The following is a 17,540-nucleotide window of genomic DNA, read 5'->3' on the forward strand; positions in this document are numbered from 1 at the left end:
ATCTTTGCATAGATTATATTCTGACGCTTGCAATAACTTGAGACATAAGCATTTTTATCTTCATTTTTTTGGAATGAGAGATGGAGCTTTGTACAGGTCCCATAAATTATGGAGCCCAATTCTGAGGCCAGGCCTGAGTCTGAAGCCCCATCCAGCTCAGTTCTAGAGATATTTCTGGACATCAAGAACCGGATGGATTCCACAATTTGGAAATTTAAGAATAAATCACAGTGCCAGAGAGAAACAACAAGAGAATACAAGCTTGGTAAGGATTCATCAGAAAGTGCCTAAGACATGAGAGATCCTGAATGATCGAAACACAAAATAATACTCCTTCCTGAGAACCTCTCACTCAAAGATCATTTTCTGATTCTGCTAGGCAAATCCAGACTAGGTGGGGAAGTCACACTTGGGTCTATACAGCTCAGACTATTTTAAGGCTCAGAGCACTGTGAAGGAGAGTACCAGAGGCATCTGTTTTCTGAATCTATTTTCTAGTATCACAAATTCTGGAATATTGCTTTCCACAAACATTGTAGAAATGCTGTTTTGGGAAACTGGGAGCAGGTTGATCTGCAGACTGATGACTTTCAAGGACCAGGTGTACAATCTACTTGCTAAACTGCTAGGATTTTGCAACAGGTCATCATTGCCCTCAGGATACAGTTTAAAGGTAGCCAGACTGGGGAAACACATTTCCCCCCGCCCCCGACTGTGCCACCTACTGGGTGCACACAAGGCTGAACTTACAGACTCACCCTGCAACAGAGCTTTCTAAACTTCAGTGTACATGCTCATCATCCAGATAACTTGTTAAAATGCAGATCTGGCAGGTCTGGGTTGAAGCCTGAAATTCTGCATCTCTAACGAGCTCCTGGAGATGCAACGTTGCTGGTCCTGGATCCCACTTTGAGTAGACTCTTCCTCCCAGTTCTCACTGGGTGACTCACCCTCATCATGCGAAGCCTGGATCAAACATCAGGTCCTCTGTGAAGCCTCTGCTACATCTGCTTCCCCATGCTTCCTCTGGGCCCACTGTGGTTTTTAAGTAATGCATCAAACAGAATTATAGTTCTCCTTCATCTTTTGGTCTTTGCCATAGATTGCACTTCTGGAGGGCAAGGATGGCATCCACTGTGTTTTCTTATCCTTAACACCTTAACAAATACTCTGCACAGTGACTGTCACGGAGCTGGTGCTAAACCGTGTTAGCTGAATGACTGAAGCAGACTCAATAAGCTGCGGGAGCAGGATTCTGATCTACACTGTTCGCAATTTTCAAAATCTCCAGTCCTTCAGTCCGTGGTGTGATTGGCTTAGCCGTGTTGACTTGTACGCATTTTAAAGATTCTTTTTAAGGAATGTCACTTTCTGTGGGCTTCCATTTTGAATCACATAGCCCTACTCAGAAGAAGGGAGTCCAGAAAAAAGATGCTTTAGTTCAAGGCACTTAGTAGCCACACCATTCTGAACAAATTAGTCTTGCTCCCTGCCTCTCACTCCTAACGTGGTTATAATAATAGTACGTGCCTCATTGGTGTTACGGTTAAATGAGTTCATATATGTAATGCACTTAGAACCGTGACCATGCCTAGCACATAGTAAGCACTGAGAGTGGCTACCTGTTGCTCTCATTTATGCCTTTCGGTATTTATGAAGACAAGCTCCTTGCTATTGAAAGAACTGGTTCCAGCATCTGTGTCCTTCTACACTCCCTAGGTCACCTGTTCAATGATACTGTCACCTGTCATTGCTTTATGCTTTCTTTGGCATGCTTCCCACTTCAACTTATTTTTTCTTTTTAAGACTTTATTTATTTGAGAGAGAGAGAGAGCACGCGCGCATACACACAAGTGGGGGGGAGGGGCAGAAGGAGAGGAAGAAGCAGACTCCCTGCTGAGCAGGGAGCCCCATGTGGGGCTCGATCCCACGACCGTGGGATCATGACCTGAGCCAAAGGCAGATGCTTAACTGACTGAGCCACCCAGGCACCCCTCCACTTCACGTTCTTACATAACTTTGAACAACATGACTTTGTGCAGTTTTCTGCCTTTTCGTTTTTGTCCATCTCAGCTCACTTGCCAAGCTACTCCTACTGATACTATTCCTAAAGATTTGATATTACTTTCCCCTTGATTATGTGCCGGTCTTTATCTGTTTTATACGGGCTTTAAAATCTGACCTCAAAAAAGATCCATTCACATTGGCTCCAATTTCTGCTCATGGGAGATGGTGTCAATTATATCATCAAAATTTCATTTTTGATTTTTATATTTTATAAGCTTTCCCACCATTACTTTTTCTAATTTCTGAAATATAAAACCACCAGTAAGGAGTATCTAAATTTATCAGCTGCTCTTAATTAGCAGAATGAGAATTAGAACATTTGAGGAGCCGAGAGACCCATCACACATCTCTCTTCTCTCTGCCAAGATAGAAGGGTATGTCATCCATGCATTCAGTACAGCAAAAATGAACCATTTCTGCTTCTTTCTCCTTTTACCATAATGAAAATGCACTATTTCTAATTTAAAATCTTGTGGCTTTCTGAATAAGTATGTGACATAACACTTTTGGATTGTAAAATCAGATTGTATTCCTCCCCTTTCTATTAGATCTGTTACTTTTGAGAAAATAAAAATATATTTCATCCTGCTAAATTGAAAGGCAACAACACCGAAAATTATAAAGGATCTACTGCTCTGTGATCCATGCAAGGAAACATACTGCAGAACTCCAATCAGTAGCCAAATATTCAAACAGAAGGTTTTAACCGAACTTCAAAAGACTAGAAAACGAGTGAATATGTTTTGAGTTAATGGAAATATTTACAGCCTACATACTCATTTTTAAGGATTCCTTGTTTTAATCTATGTTTTCTAACATTTGCCAACCACCAGTTGGCCCCTGTCACTGTGAGCAAGAAGTCTTCCATGGCTAATGCAACCAGAGAACACTTAATTCTAAAATGCAAGTATGACAAATAAATACTGACAAGCTGGAGGTGTTTCTTTTCATGAGGAGAGTCCAGGGCACCCAAGAGAGACACAAGGTGTGCTATGGTAAGAGACTGCGTTCTAGGAATCTAGGAAGGGTGAGTTTCTCAACCTATGAGTTGGAAAAGACCAGTATTTTTTTCAAATCTCAAATTCTTAATGAATATACTAAAATGCAACAAAAATGAAGAGAAAAATAAAAGTTAAAAAAAAAACCCAATATAAAAAATACAAGCCCATGCTCATTCCTCTGGATGCTGCAGCCCATCAAGTTGTTATAAAGGATTCCAATCACTCTCAATTTCCATATTGACCTCGATATAGACAAAGAGTTCACAGACCATCACTATCCTCACTTTATCACTCCTATACCATAAGCTACTCCTGTTATTTCTGACTAGGCCCACAACTGGCTTCTCATGGGCTTCCCTCACTGCCCACTGCCCAGATCACCTAGTAGTCACAGCAGATCTGTCCCTGCTCAAAGTCCTCAGGGGGGGCGCCTGGGTGGCTCAGTTGGTTAAGCAACTGCCTTCGGCTCAGGTCATGATCCTGGAGTCCCGGGATCGAGTCCCGCATCGGGCTCCCTGCTCAGCAGGGAGTCTGCTTCTCCCTCTGACCCTCTTCCCTCTCATGCTCCCTCTCATGCTCTCTCTCATGCTCTCTCTCTCAAATAAATAAATAAATAAATCTTAAAAAAAAAAAAAAGTCCTCAGGGGCTTCGCCTCACTGTTTAGAATAAACCCATAACCTGCATGTGGTCTAGAAGGTCTTACTACTCATCCAGTGTCAGCTCTCCTCTGTCATTGTGTTGCAAATACACAGGAGCCATGGTTCAGAGAAGCCTAAAGGTCCCTCCAGGTCCAGGGCATTCCCACATCTCATCCCTCTTCAGGGAATCCTGTGCCACTACCCATCCACCCTAGTGATTCAAAATAGCTGCAAATACATCAACATTTGTGCATGAAATGGAGGACTCAGTGTCCCCCACCCTCAAATCTGAGTGGTTCTGTAATGGTGTGACTAATACAATATGGCAGAAGTGAAGCTGTGCTAATTTCAGAACCTAGGCCATAAGAAACTGGCAGCTTCCACTTCCTGTCTCTTTTTTTAAAATTTTTATTTAAATTCAAGTTAATTAACATATAGTGTATATCAGTTTCAGAGGTAGAATGTAATGATTCATCAGTTACATATGACACCCAGTGCTCATTACATCAAGTACCCTCCTTAATGCCCATCACCCAGTTACCCCATTCCCCCACCCATCACCCTTCCCACTTCCTCTCTCTAGAGATACTCTTTCTGGAACCCTGAGCAACCATGTAAGGCATCCAATTACCCTGAAACCATCCTGCCAGAGAGGTCACCTGTGGGCTCTCCAACTGACAGTCCAGCCATCGTAGGCAAGGTGCAGGCGCACACTGTTCATCTTGTAGACCAGCCTATCCGTCAGTAGAATGCCACCAGTAGCCTCGGTCCATGCCACATGGAACAGAAGAGTTACAGCCAAGCCCCACCCAAGTTTCTCTTTGGAAAAAGAAATGTGAGATACAATAAAATGGTTGGGGTTTTAAGTAAATAAATGTCAAAGGCAGAATAATGGTTTCCCCAAAGATGTCCATGTCCTAGTCCCCAGAAAAGTGAACTGTTACTACCTGATAAAAACGACTTGGTAGATGTGATTAAGTTAAAGACCTTGAGATGGTGGGATAATCCTGGAATATCTGGGTGGGTCCAAACTAATCCTCACAACAGGGAAACAGAAGGATCAGAGAGAGAGAATTGAAAATGTTATGGTGCTGGCTTTGATGATGAAGGGACCATGAACCAAGATGGAATAGAGCAAGGAACGGATTCCCCGAGAGCTTCCAGAAGAAACAGCCCTACCAACACCTTGATTTTAGCCACCGGAGACTCATGTAGAGCTTCTGACCTTCAGAACTGTAAGATCACAGATTTGTGTTATATGAAGCCACTAAACTAGTGGTACTTTTTACAGCAGCCGTAAGAAACTGCATTGTTTTAGGGTAATTTGTTATGCAATATTAGATAACCAGAACCCCACTCTCCCTGCCATGACACCTCCCCACATACAAATATTCACCCAGATATTTACCTTGCTAATTCCTGTTCATCATTCAGGCCTCAGTTTAAGTTTCTATTTCTAGGCATGTACTAAAGAAGGCATTCTTGGAATATAATTTATTTTTAATTTCTGTAGTATCTGTGTCTCTATAAGATGAAAAATTCCAGAAGGTCAGGTCTGTGTCTGTTTGGCTCACAAAGGAGTCCCCATTCCCCAAGAATAGTATCTGACATTCAGTAAACTTTGGTGAGTGAAAATATCCCTGAGTAAATGAATACAGAACGAATCAGAATATATGCAAGGTATTAGATACACCTTACTCTATAAAGGTATAAAAAAAAGAAAAATTGTGCTGGAACTACATTCAACTAACGGAAAGAAGTTTTAAGTTCTTAAGTTTAAGAAGAGTCTTTTAAAATTGAGTATAAAGAAAACCATGAAAGCAATCTATCAGTGCACAGATGGGTGCTGAACGCATATTGGGTACCAGGGATAAGAAATAGCAAGGTTAATTTTTATCCATAAACCTTAATCATGAAAAAAAATCAAATAATTGAAACTTTTATCATATCACATTCAACGAAATTCCAAAAACAACTAGTGAAAGAGACATTTTCAGCTCGTAAAAAAAGACATTTCCAACTTGTTAATTACCTCTTCGCCATGGGAAGTTAGACAATATTGGAAAACACCCAAAATAAAAATAATCCATAATTCTGTCACTCAGTGATAACCACTCATAACACCCTGAAACATGTCCCCCTCAGTCTTCTTCCTCTTCAAATATAATCCTATTTGTGGAAATCATAGGAAATGCTGCTTCATAATGTGCATTTTTCATAAACATTTTCCCATATCATGAAACACTGTGAACATGTTTTTAATACCTAAACAGGTCTTTGACATATAAATGTCTCAATGAAATATTTTACCAATGTTTTTATGCTACAAAAATTAAGAAGCATATATCTACAGTTAAAATTTAGATTTTTCAAGGTGATTTCCTAGTGCGAAATCCCTAGGTCAAAGTGCGTACACATATTTTAAGGCTCTTGATTCACATGTATAAACATTTCCTGGTTGTAAGGATAAAAAAAAAAGTTTGCAAAATAAAATATACTGCTTGAAAATTAACAACATACACTAACACATCAACAGCTTCAAGAAGTCCAGCAATAAAAAAAGAGACCAGTGTTGAACTTGCTCAATGAAAAGACAAACACATATTTGACAATGGAAAGATCTTTCTCTATCCTCTAGAGCATGTACTTCTCCGTGCATGTGCTGGTGGCCTTCTTTAACTTTATGACAATTCCCGTTTTCTTGCTTTAAAAGGTTCTTCTACCTTGAGATCATAAAACAATTCATCTACATTTAATTTGAACATTTAAATCTTCCATCCATTCAGAATTTATTTTGGCATCAGGAACACGTTAGGTTGCCCATGTTCCTTTTCTTTAAAATGAGAAGCTGATTTTCCTGTGAGGCTGTATTGACAAGGCTTCTCTCCCTTATCCGTTTATGATGCCATCCTTATTATACCTTAAATTCCCATATATAACTAAGTCTACCCTGAACTCTCTGTTCCATTACACCAAGCTCTACCATACCACACTTCTTCAGCATTTGTAAATGTGTAATATATTTTCATGACACTAAGGATATGTTACTCTCATTACTCGTTGCCAAAATTTCCCTGGATATCCTCATATGTACATGTATTCAATACTCAACAAATGAGTTCAACATACTAAGTAATTCAACATACACAATGTCATACATATGTAATTGAATTGAATTCAGTATCCACATGTGGTAGGTACTTATAGATGTCGGATTTATTCTTCCAGGTAGAGAAAGTAGAGTTTGGTCAAGTTTCAAAATTAAAATCTTATTGAGATTTCCAGTGGAATTATGTTGAATTCATTTAAGGGTGATTTTTCCATACAACATTTTCCTGTCCCTGAACAAGGTAGGATATGGAACTCACATCAAGTAACTGTGAGTAAGCTGATGAAATTAAACCAGATAATATTCACAGGGACTCACACTGCATATAATTTTTAAATTTACTCCTCAAAACCAACACATGAAGTAGAGAATATTATTATTCCTAGTTTACAGAGAAGAAAATTAAGGCTAAGTAACTTGTATCACCCATAAATGGGGAGTAAATAACAAAAGTTACAAAATTTTTATTACACAGCTTTTTGTTTCCCCCTCTCATTCATATTAAATGCAGAGTTCAACCTCCAACTTCATTTTCCAAATGCATCCATTACCAGAATTTAGCTCTTTGTAAATCTCTGAGATTGAGTGAAATCACTCCCTAATCTCTGCACTGACCAGTTCCAACCCAGCTAAACAAAACATGAACTTCACAGTTTCCCACTTTCTATGAAATAGAATATAGCTTGCAAAAGATAATCTGAGGTCAAGGTTGGTTCTAGGATAATGCTTTCAAAAAGGGGATATAACAATATTATTTTCTCCTTTAGGAATGCTTTTCCTAACATTTCTTCTTAACAAATCAGTGAACCAACCTCCCCCCCTCCAAAAAAAAAAAAAAAAAACCTGAACACATTTATTAACTGACCAATTCAGCCATATTTTGGGCCAATAAAATGAAACTTACTTCTCCAATTCCATCAGTTAAAAAACCGCAGGCTCTAATTTGATATTTTGACATACCAGTAAGTGAAGAATTGAAATAATTCAATGTATTGAGGTTAAAAAAGATTAAAAAGAGGTTTAATAAAATTAAATTGGTTAGGGGTAAAGAATATTTTTCCTCTACCCTTAAAATTGAGGTACAGAGGCTGAATAGCTCTAGAATTTTGTATTTCTAAGTTTATCTCACTTGGTGATCTAAAATGTCAAAAACTTTTCTGACAAAAACGGGTTATTTAGAGACCTAATATTCAATAGACAACAAACCTTTTGGTTTAAAAATGTTGAAATAAATGAAAACACAGAAACCAGAACTATCTTCTGTTCCAAGTATCTTCCTCCTTCTGACATGTCTCTTCTGCTTAAAGAAGTTGTTTTTTCCCTTAACACTAAAGGCAACTAAAAGCAAATCGATAGCTAACGTTCCCATGATGTGCTTCAAATTTTCCTAAGGAATAGCGTTATTCTTTTTTCTAAAAAGTAACTGTATCTCTCATATATTACTTTGGATTTGCACAGCTTTTGATGTCATAGTCTTTATGACTACAGCTGGAAAAATTAACCAAGAGGGCTTTTCCTTCTTAGAATCTGAACCCATTCATTGACTTAATAAACATGTTTCAATGTTTATTGTAGGGCAGTCACTGTGGTAGCCACTTGGCATACAAAGGCGGATAAAACACTGTTCCTTCCTCAAAGGAGTCAAGCAATTGCAGGGATGACACTATAGACCTATCAACTGAAAGCATGCACATAACTCATGCAGTGGGTATCTTGATTGAGCTGTAGCCTATTACTTGTCCCTGCTAAAAGATCAGACATGTCTGGGTATATTTGAAGATCTGATGGAGAGGGCCCAACTTAAGTTATATCTTTGGTTGCTGAATAGTAGAAAGTCTTAGTGGCAAATGAAATTTCATACTGTTAGAATATCAGTATAGCGCAAGAATTTATAACATACAATTTTATAAACTGATAAAATCAATGTGTACTGGTACCTTAAAAATATATTTTCTCCAGATCCAACTTTATTAAAAGTGAGCCCACAGCAGCAGGAGTCTTTTGCTTCACTCCCAGATTTACATCCTGAAAATGTTTCCCCGTTAAAAAAAAAAAAAAAAATCCCATTGGGCATGACTGATTCTGTACCTTGGGCAGGAACAAAACAAAACAAAACAAAAAAATGGACTTGCAACATTCTTTTGTGGCCAGAAAGCAACGGTGTTTTTATAGCCTGAAGGACAGTGCTAGAACGACAAAGAAGATGCTTAAAGTTTTTCTGTAGAAGAAGTTGTGAAAAATCAAGCATCAATAAGAGAATAATAATCATTAATAGTTGGAACAATGTGAGTTCATTATCAGACTTAAAAGATAAAAGTTAATATAAATTGCATTAAGTTAATATGTTATACAGAATATCATTATATACAACAGAACAGAAGCATAACAGAATGCTTAAATTTGTGCAAACTGTAATAGTAAGGGAGTGCTAATTGATGGATTCTTCATCAGTTGGCTTTTGTTGTATTTGCATAAGTCAAGTGACTACAAGGAATGCAAGTGGACAGTCTCAAAATTCAGCCCTTCCCTGATTTCTATAGGAAATCCACTCCCTTCCAAGCACTTTGTGAGTTTACTAAAGATGGACTAAGGATTTTTAGTGACACAGGAAAGTGGTGTCACCTGGGAGCCACTACCATCCAAGATGTTAAAACATCTCCCCAGGGGTACCTGAGTGGCTCATTCAGTTGAGCATCCAACTCTTGATCTCAGCTCAGGTCTCAATCTCAGGTTTGAGAGTTCAAGCCCAGTGTTGGGCTCCATGCTGGGCATGGACCCTACTTAAAAAGCAAAACAAAAACAAACAAACAACAACAACAAAAAGTCTCCCCATCTCCCCAGTTCCACCTCCACCATCTCTTCTTCAATCTCCTTCTTCAATCTCCTGGATACCTACTGTGTCTCAGCTCAGAATCTCTCCACTGTGCAGAGAAATCTGGTTTCCTGAAGCCCACATCAGAAAACTCACATGTTCAAACACATACAGTTATCTGGCAGAACAAATGTCCTTCAGTGTAGCAGGTGGCCCACCCCACCTTGGAAGGCAGCAGCAGTTATAAACAACAAAAGTTTCCTAGTTACATTTACAATGATAAACTGTACTAATATCTGCTTCCCACAGACTGCACTCCTTATAACAATTCCTCAATCACTTCTTAATGATCACAAATAGTATCTAAATTACTTGTAGATTATTCCCTCCATAAGGGGGATTTTCTACATTTTTAAGTATATGGAATATAAAGGAACAGACTTACAGCTAAAGTGCTTTTCTCTCATTATTTGTTAATCAGCCTAACAGCCTTGGGAAGCCTGGGACTTCCTGAGGAAGTTAGTTTATCCTCAGGAAGTTATTTCCTAGTCAAAGAGGAAGTAAACAGACGTGTTAACCTGATTTTTAAGGTCAGACTGTGTCCATGACTGTAAAGGGCAAATATTTCCAGTATCAGGTTACTCTTTCTAAAATGTTTGTCCCCAACCCCTTCCATATGCCCTTTTTGCCTTTGATGAGCTCAGAAGTCAGCCTTTTAGTATAAAACACTCCAAGCATCCCAAAGAAAGGTGGTGGGCATAAAATGTCATAGAGCGCTGGCCTATTTGTCACTGACATAGTACAAAGAATGTGCAACTACTCTGTAACTAAATATTTTAGTGAAAGACTGGATGTTCAAAACACTTTGGGAATGTATTCAATGTTGTCAAGAAGGGGTCCCTTTAGGAACCTCCACTTTTCCCCACATGAACCCAGATGGATTTTTCCAAAGGCCTCACAACCTTACACGCCATGCTGTCTTCCTCTCCACCCTCCCACCTTCTGTCCACACAGGAGAAGCCAAGTCCCAAGCTGCCATGACACCTTTCCCAACTGCTCCAACCCATGCCTCTCTCCCTTCCTCTTCAGACCACCTGTCAGGACACACTCTTATACCACCCTGAATTACTACTGAACTGATTCACAGTGTTTATTGGCCCCTAGTAATTGCTAAGGTTCTGGCAGCAGCGGGTCTTGCCATAAAATCAAATTCCATCAGGAGCCAAATAGCTAACAGCAATATTGTGAAAGATGCTTGGTTAAGGCAACAGAGAATGATGGGGACTCAGGAGCTGCAGGGTAGATGCCCCACTTAAATCCATTAAATTAAACCCAAAATTAGTTTTGAAAATTCTTCAGGGAGAAGAAAACATGGCTGAGGGGTCATTCTCTGTGCTACCAATCTGTGACTGACATACATTTTGTAGTTTCCCCGTAAGTGCCTAAACAAATATATTTAAACCTAGATTTACATCCTTTAATAAATTTCCATTGAATTAGATTACTGAGATTACTGGTAAGATATCTTAGAAATGATCCAAGCCTTCACTACAAATACCCTTAGTTGTATTTAGGTGAACTAGAATGTCTATGGCTGAAATCTATCAATTATTTAATGAGTGTTTTTTGCAAATGACAGAATGGAAGTGAGAGAAACAAAGAATAATTTTGCCCATGGGATTAGAATGTTAAAATCTAATGTTTTCTCTCCTAACTCTACTAAAGGCACTGACAGACGCCGAATGTCTCAATTAAGTACTACTTTAAGATGTCCTTAAACACACACACACACACACACACACACACACACACACACACACACTCATGTACAGAAACCTAATTTCCTTCTGAGACTATTAAATGACATTTTTGCCATTCTGGATGATTCATTTTGGAAGATGATTCCTTTAAGAAATTAAACTTAGTTCTTGAGTCTGAGATGGTATTTAGGGTTTCATTACACATTTTTAGGCTTACATAACAATTTTGTGGATACCAAGGTGATGAGTGTTCCACTGCTTAAACTAATCCTCAAATTCAAATTTGACTTCTTTATTAAATTGGGCACACTGAATCTATATTACGCTCAAATCACCCAGTGTAACTGGTGCAGTTTTTCAAAAGTCACCTAACTTACAATTAGGCAGTAGTTAGAAACTTGGCCATGAAGCAGTGACTTGTTAATTACCAAAACACATTAAGCTTCAACAGCTAAAGCCTTGTAAGGTTTTCCTAAATAATCCTGAAATTTTCAGAAATAGTTAAGCTTGCAATTTATTTTTTTTTAAATATTTTATTTATTTATTTGACAGAGAGAGACACAGCGAGAGAGGGAACACAAGCAGGGGGAGTGGGAGAGGGAGAAGCAGGACCCCTGCCGAGCAGGGAACCCGATGTGGGGCTCGATCCCAGGACCCTGGGATCATGACCTGAGCCAATGGCATACACTTAACGACTGAGCCACCCAGGCGCCCCTGCAATTTAATTTTTAAAGGCAAAACAAATCTTTATAATCAGTCATCACCTTCTTTATATACAGAGTAAAAGCTCCTAACAGCACCTTTCTGATTTTGGGATCTCTCCCACCCATAAGGTCCCCCAAAACCACCCTTCCAGTTTGAATAAAAGTCATCTTATCACTATCTTTAAAGACACTTTTTCTATGCCATTTACTTTCTCCACTTCTGTACTTTTTATTCCTCTTCCTATGTTATATGTTTTTACTCTGTTTTCTCTTATGTCATGGATTGAGTTCCATTTGATTGTAATAGACTGCTTCGAGGCATAATTCCAGTCTTGCAAGGCACATGCTCTAAGATTGATATCTTCCACCTGTGTACATTTCCAATTAAAGAATAACTGCTTGGCTCAGTTTTAAAGTAACAAGGAGCAATGAAACTAGTCAGTACTTTTATATTACATGCACTATAGATCCTATATCATGATTAATTTAAATATCAATTTCAAACCCTAAGTCTGTCTGATGCAGTATGTTAAGGACACAGTTATGAACCTGCAAACTAACCCTTCAACAGTTTAGTAAAAAGGCATCTTGGAATATTGACATTTGCTTTCAATAACTAAGAATTTAAAGTACATTTCTAGACTATACATAGACCACATTTCCATGTATAATACTGACAATTGAGACACAATTATGGATTTTTTGAAAAGATACTTCTCATAAGGACTTTCAAAATATATTTTGATATAAACTTATAAAAATGATTAGCATGAAATTCTTAATAGTTCTACATGGCAATTACAAAACAAGCATTAAGAAAAAATCTTACTCAGAATTCAGTGCCTATAACCATCTTTGTTGCCTTTTACTAATTTTTCATGACTTTGGGCCACACTGATGCTTTCCCAGTTTCCCTACTGTCATCTACCAAGTGAAAACATGTCTACCTTCTTCTCGAGAGCAATGTGACAATGAAACAGTTGAACTCAATAATGCTCATGAGAGACTAGGATCAGCATGAAATAATATGTATCCCAAAAATGTGTGTTGAATTTGTTGGATGGTCAAAAAGGCTTTTGTTGAGGGAAATGAAATCTACCTTGAATTAAAAGCATCATCTATCTCTTCCTGAGTGACACGTGTAAATGTTGTTTGAGAAGTACACTCAAGAAGTAGAAAGAAGGTAATACAAGGAAGACAGAATAAAACAAAGCCCGATTCCTGGGCATTTTCGAAATAACTCCATTTAGAATTGGTCTAATTGGGGCACTGAAAACATATTAACCCATGACTGTATAAATAAAGTGGTGATTTTAGGTGCCATGGAAAGAATTCTTTATATATCAACTCATTTCACTCATGGCTCAAATGAAACATTTTAAAATTAATTTCCTTCAGGGAGTTAATTAAATGGGCAGTTTCACAAAACAATATTAAGTGAATTTATTGAAAGGCTATTTTACAATCATGAGCTAACTTAAAGGTAATGTTTCCATCTCCAGGTGAGAAGCTAACCTATGTAAGTGGTTTGAGATCCTTTTGCCATTTGAAGTAGATCCTCTCCTCCCATTGGAAGTACTGCTCTATTTGAACTCAGTCTTTCTCAAACTCTTCTGAACAGCCTACCTCCTCCCTGCAACCAGCTCAAAATAGGCAGCTAGCAGGCAGACAAAACAGAATTAAAGAGCTTCACACTTAGAAGGCAACAACTTTTTTAAAGGTTATGATTTTCCTGATTTGTGCCATCTCTCACTGAAACAATACTGTGTCAAACTCCTGCTCAACAATTTATTAGGTGTGTAATATTGAGCAAATCTCTTATTTTTCTGTGCCGCAGGGATTTCTTTGTAAAACGAGTGTATTAGATCAGAAAATTGCCAGGGCCTTTGTAGCTTGAAAAATCCTATGATTCCATATTTGGCTGGCTTGATAACAACATGTATAAGCCATCACACCTATAAATTGTGCTGTCAGTGAGTTCAATATCTGAACTTGAGCAACTGGATGAAGCTGACTTTTCATCAGCCAATTACGTTTGGCCTTTGAATGAACTGTGTCACCTTCCCCCAGCTCAAGAGAAGTCGGAGTTGTTGAGATGCCACCATTAAAACCACATCCTCATAACCCTGTTCTGAAAAAAAAGCCCAAGCTGAGCTTATTATTTCTAGGAAGCTTCTTCATGATTCAACCCAATCCAACTGATTCTGTTTCAGTCTTTTCAGGCTGGCTGCCGTGTACTCTATTCTAACCATGGGCTGGACGTGACTTTCATAGCTGAAAGTCAAAGGCCATTCCTTCCAATACGAGGGAGAACACCCCGTGGATGAGAAAGACTGGAAAAAAGTGCAACAGAAAGAATAGCAACACAACTGGAAAGAATTAAGCTGTGGCTTACAATGCTGGAATGCAGATTTTGTTGGGAAAAATGGAATGTTTCCAGCTTCTGCACTTGAACCCAAACCCCCTACAGTGTCAGGAAATCAGGAACTTAAACTGTCACAAGAAGTATAATGGGCTTTTAGGAAAGCCTATACCATTTATCAAGGAGAAAGCTCTGCAGGCTGCCAATTCTTTAAAAGGGGTGTGGCTTTAGATTCACAAAATTAAGATGCACAAAGATTTTGCATGAGACTTTGGAAAGGAACACTTCCATTTAGGTAAAAAATACCATTCTCTGTTGGATTAAAACTGAACTGCATCACCGTCTGTGCCCACCATGTCTAGGGGAACACCCTTATGACCCAAAGTAGATGAGTGGGAACATCCAGTAGGCAGCAAGAACATGAGTCCTCACACTTCCTAGAATGAATAAATGTGACTGAGGCCTTAACCATCAATCAGGCTTGGTTGCTAAAAACTTAAAATCCAAGCTGAGGTTAGAGCCTCTCTGGGAAAAGCTTAAAAAGAAAAATAGTTTTGAGAAACTTGTGGGTCTATCATCTCTCATGTCTTCCAGAACTTTCCAGAAGAGTATGTACCTACGAGAAGTCCATGCTGACCAGATACCATGTGCGGGGCTGTGAACACTACTGGTCCAGGGACTCCTTATGATGCTTTCAGGGCAGTGCTGGCCCCAAGGCCAGAGCATCCCAGGAGAAGTTTTAGCCAGCAGCCCTGCTCTCTGTACAGTCAAGACCCATGCTCCTAAGGGGTCTTCTCACCACTGTTCAAGACTTCTTCCCAGAGGTGGGAGGCAGCATTTTCGAAAAGTAGTTTGTGCTGACTTAGATGCAGGTCTGAAGGTCATGCAGAAGCAACAGCTTCCAATACCCATTTCCTGTGTCTACTTCAGTGACTTTTAAGCAAATGTACTGTGTCGTGCAACTTTTACCACAATCCAGTTTTAGAACATGACCATCTCCCTAGTCAGATCCCTGGTGTCTGTCATATGTAGTCCCCATTGCCACTGCCAGCCCCAGGTTGGCGCATGGCATGTGGGCGCCCTTCCCTCCCCTCAGCTCCCACGTCCTCAGGTCAGGCGCCAGCATGCAACGCATAGGTTACTTACATGCTTCCCAGTGACAGACGACAGCTCTGCCATTGGCTGTCACCTGGAGGCTGTACGCAAAAGCACATGTGCAGGTGCATGTGCACGCATGCGCATGCACACACACCCACGTGCCCCACAGGCCCGGGAATTGATAACATACCTTCCCTGTCCAGCCCACCACAGACAAGTCCAACTCTGCTCCCCAAGGCTTTCAACCCAACTATTATAGGTATGGCCACAGTTTGCAAAGGCTGCAGGAAAACTGAATATTGTCCTTCACGATATATCTCATTTTTAGAAATCAGTATTACTCAAACCTTCATCCTGCCTGTGTTTCTTGAAGAGGATATTGGTAAAGTCAGAGGTGAAAAGTCCTCTTAAGAGGATCAAAGAACTGAAGAAACTAACAGTAGTCAAATCACTTCTGGAAAACCAGTTACACCACTCGCCCAACATTTTCTTAACAACCAAGGTTAAAAAAACGGTTCTAGAAACTGGGAAGAGAACCAGAGAAGCATTTTTTAATTGGCTCCTCTGTAGCATGTGTAAGAAATTGGTGTCCAGTTTCTGTTTCTTGGCACACAGTGGCTAGTAGGTACTTTCTGGTAGGAGCAAACTATTGGGTTTACTGTTGGGTAAACCCACTTTGTGGAGGTCAGAGAATATGACACCCTAATCCTGAGAGGCAGACCAGGACTCTGTCACCTGTGCATTGAGAAATGAGCACTGGCTGGTGTTCCATCTTGAAAAACCAGGCTGATGGCGAGACCATTTCGCAGCAGACATCCCTGGATACATTTTTATGGAAGTAACACCCACACCTAATTTATTTTAAAATATTTTTTTAGTTCCATTGATTAAAACACAGTAGCAAAGTGGATTCATACATACAAACAGTAAAGAAAAAAAAACACAACTTTGCAGATATGCAAAAAAATGGATAGCATCTTTCATAGAGATGGGGTTCTTCCATTTAAGAGTTGGAAAAAATATTCCCTATTAATTTAGCCCAGTTGTTAAAATTTCTGTTTCACATGAACATCATATTTTCCCATTTTTCCCTCCTGAATTTACCCTCAGAATGGTAGGAAATGCATTGTGACAAAAATGTATACAACACTGGCTGAGCCCCGCATCAAAAGAATCTTCCCAAGGAAAAGGCAGAATAAGATGAAAAATTTAAATCCCTATAGTGTTATTTTTTTGAAGCATAAAAAGAAGACATTTTTAGTGCATGAAGCCCCGCAGTCCCCTCCCCCAACCCTTACAACAGAGCCCATACAGTTTTGTATTTTCTGTTTTTAAAAAACTTAAATCTGGAGAGGGAAACACAGAGGGATTATTTCACATACTTTTAACTTTCTATTTTCACAGTCACTCCAATTAGCCAAACTATGACTATAACAAGAGTGACTAAAATCATGGTAGAAAGAAGCGATCACCTTACAAAACAAAGATTTCTGATTAGAGAGAACCATAAGTAAATAAGTTATGTTGAAGTGATTTCCAGTTGGGCTCCTAAGAACAGAGGCCTCAAAAGCAAAAGTCTAGAATCAATTTACCTGACTTGCACGTTACCTTAACTAAATTTCCAGAATGACCTAGTGCTCATATTTGAATCAACAGCCAGAAAATTCAAATTGGAATTCTATCTGGTGCTTCACAGCACTGAGGAGAACACCCTGATCTATTCACATTAAACGCCAGGGAATATAATCCCATTATAAAAGCTCTTTATATATCAGTCTGTTTGAAACACACCAAGTCAAAGCCAAAGAGAAGACACACAGCAGGGGCCAACCCTCATCATTCATGCACACACGGTCACGCAGATCAAGAGCAACCAAACACTGAGATGACCAACATCAGGTCATGGGTATGCTTCCCAATATTGCAAGCAGCTTCAGTTAAGCCTCAAGACAGAGTGTAGAAATGTACCTCCACACACCCTGCACACT

General features: G+C 39.2%; 1 protein-coding gene across 2 annotated transcripts in view; it reads right to left on the reverse strand.

Annotated features, from left to right (window-relative positions):
* Positions 1-17,540, reverse strand: part of FBXL7 (F-box and leucine rich repeat protein 7) — a 388,316-nt gene that overhangs the window by 259,052 nt on the left and 111,724 nt on the right. The gene's annotated exons all lie outside the window — the stretch shown is intronic.

Source organism: Callorhinus ursinus, unplaced genomic scaffold (assembly GCF_003265705.2).
Source record: "Callorhinus ursinus isolate GAN/ISIS: 27379988/994484 unplaced genomic scaffold, GSC_fseal_2.0 scaffold3, whole genome shotgun sequence".
Lineage (NCBI taxonomy): Eukaryota > Metazoa > Chordata > Mammalia > Carnivora > Otariidae > Callorhinus > Callorhinus ursinus.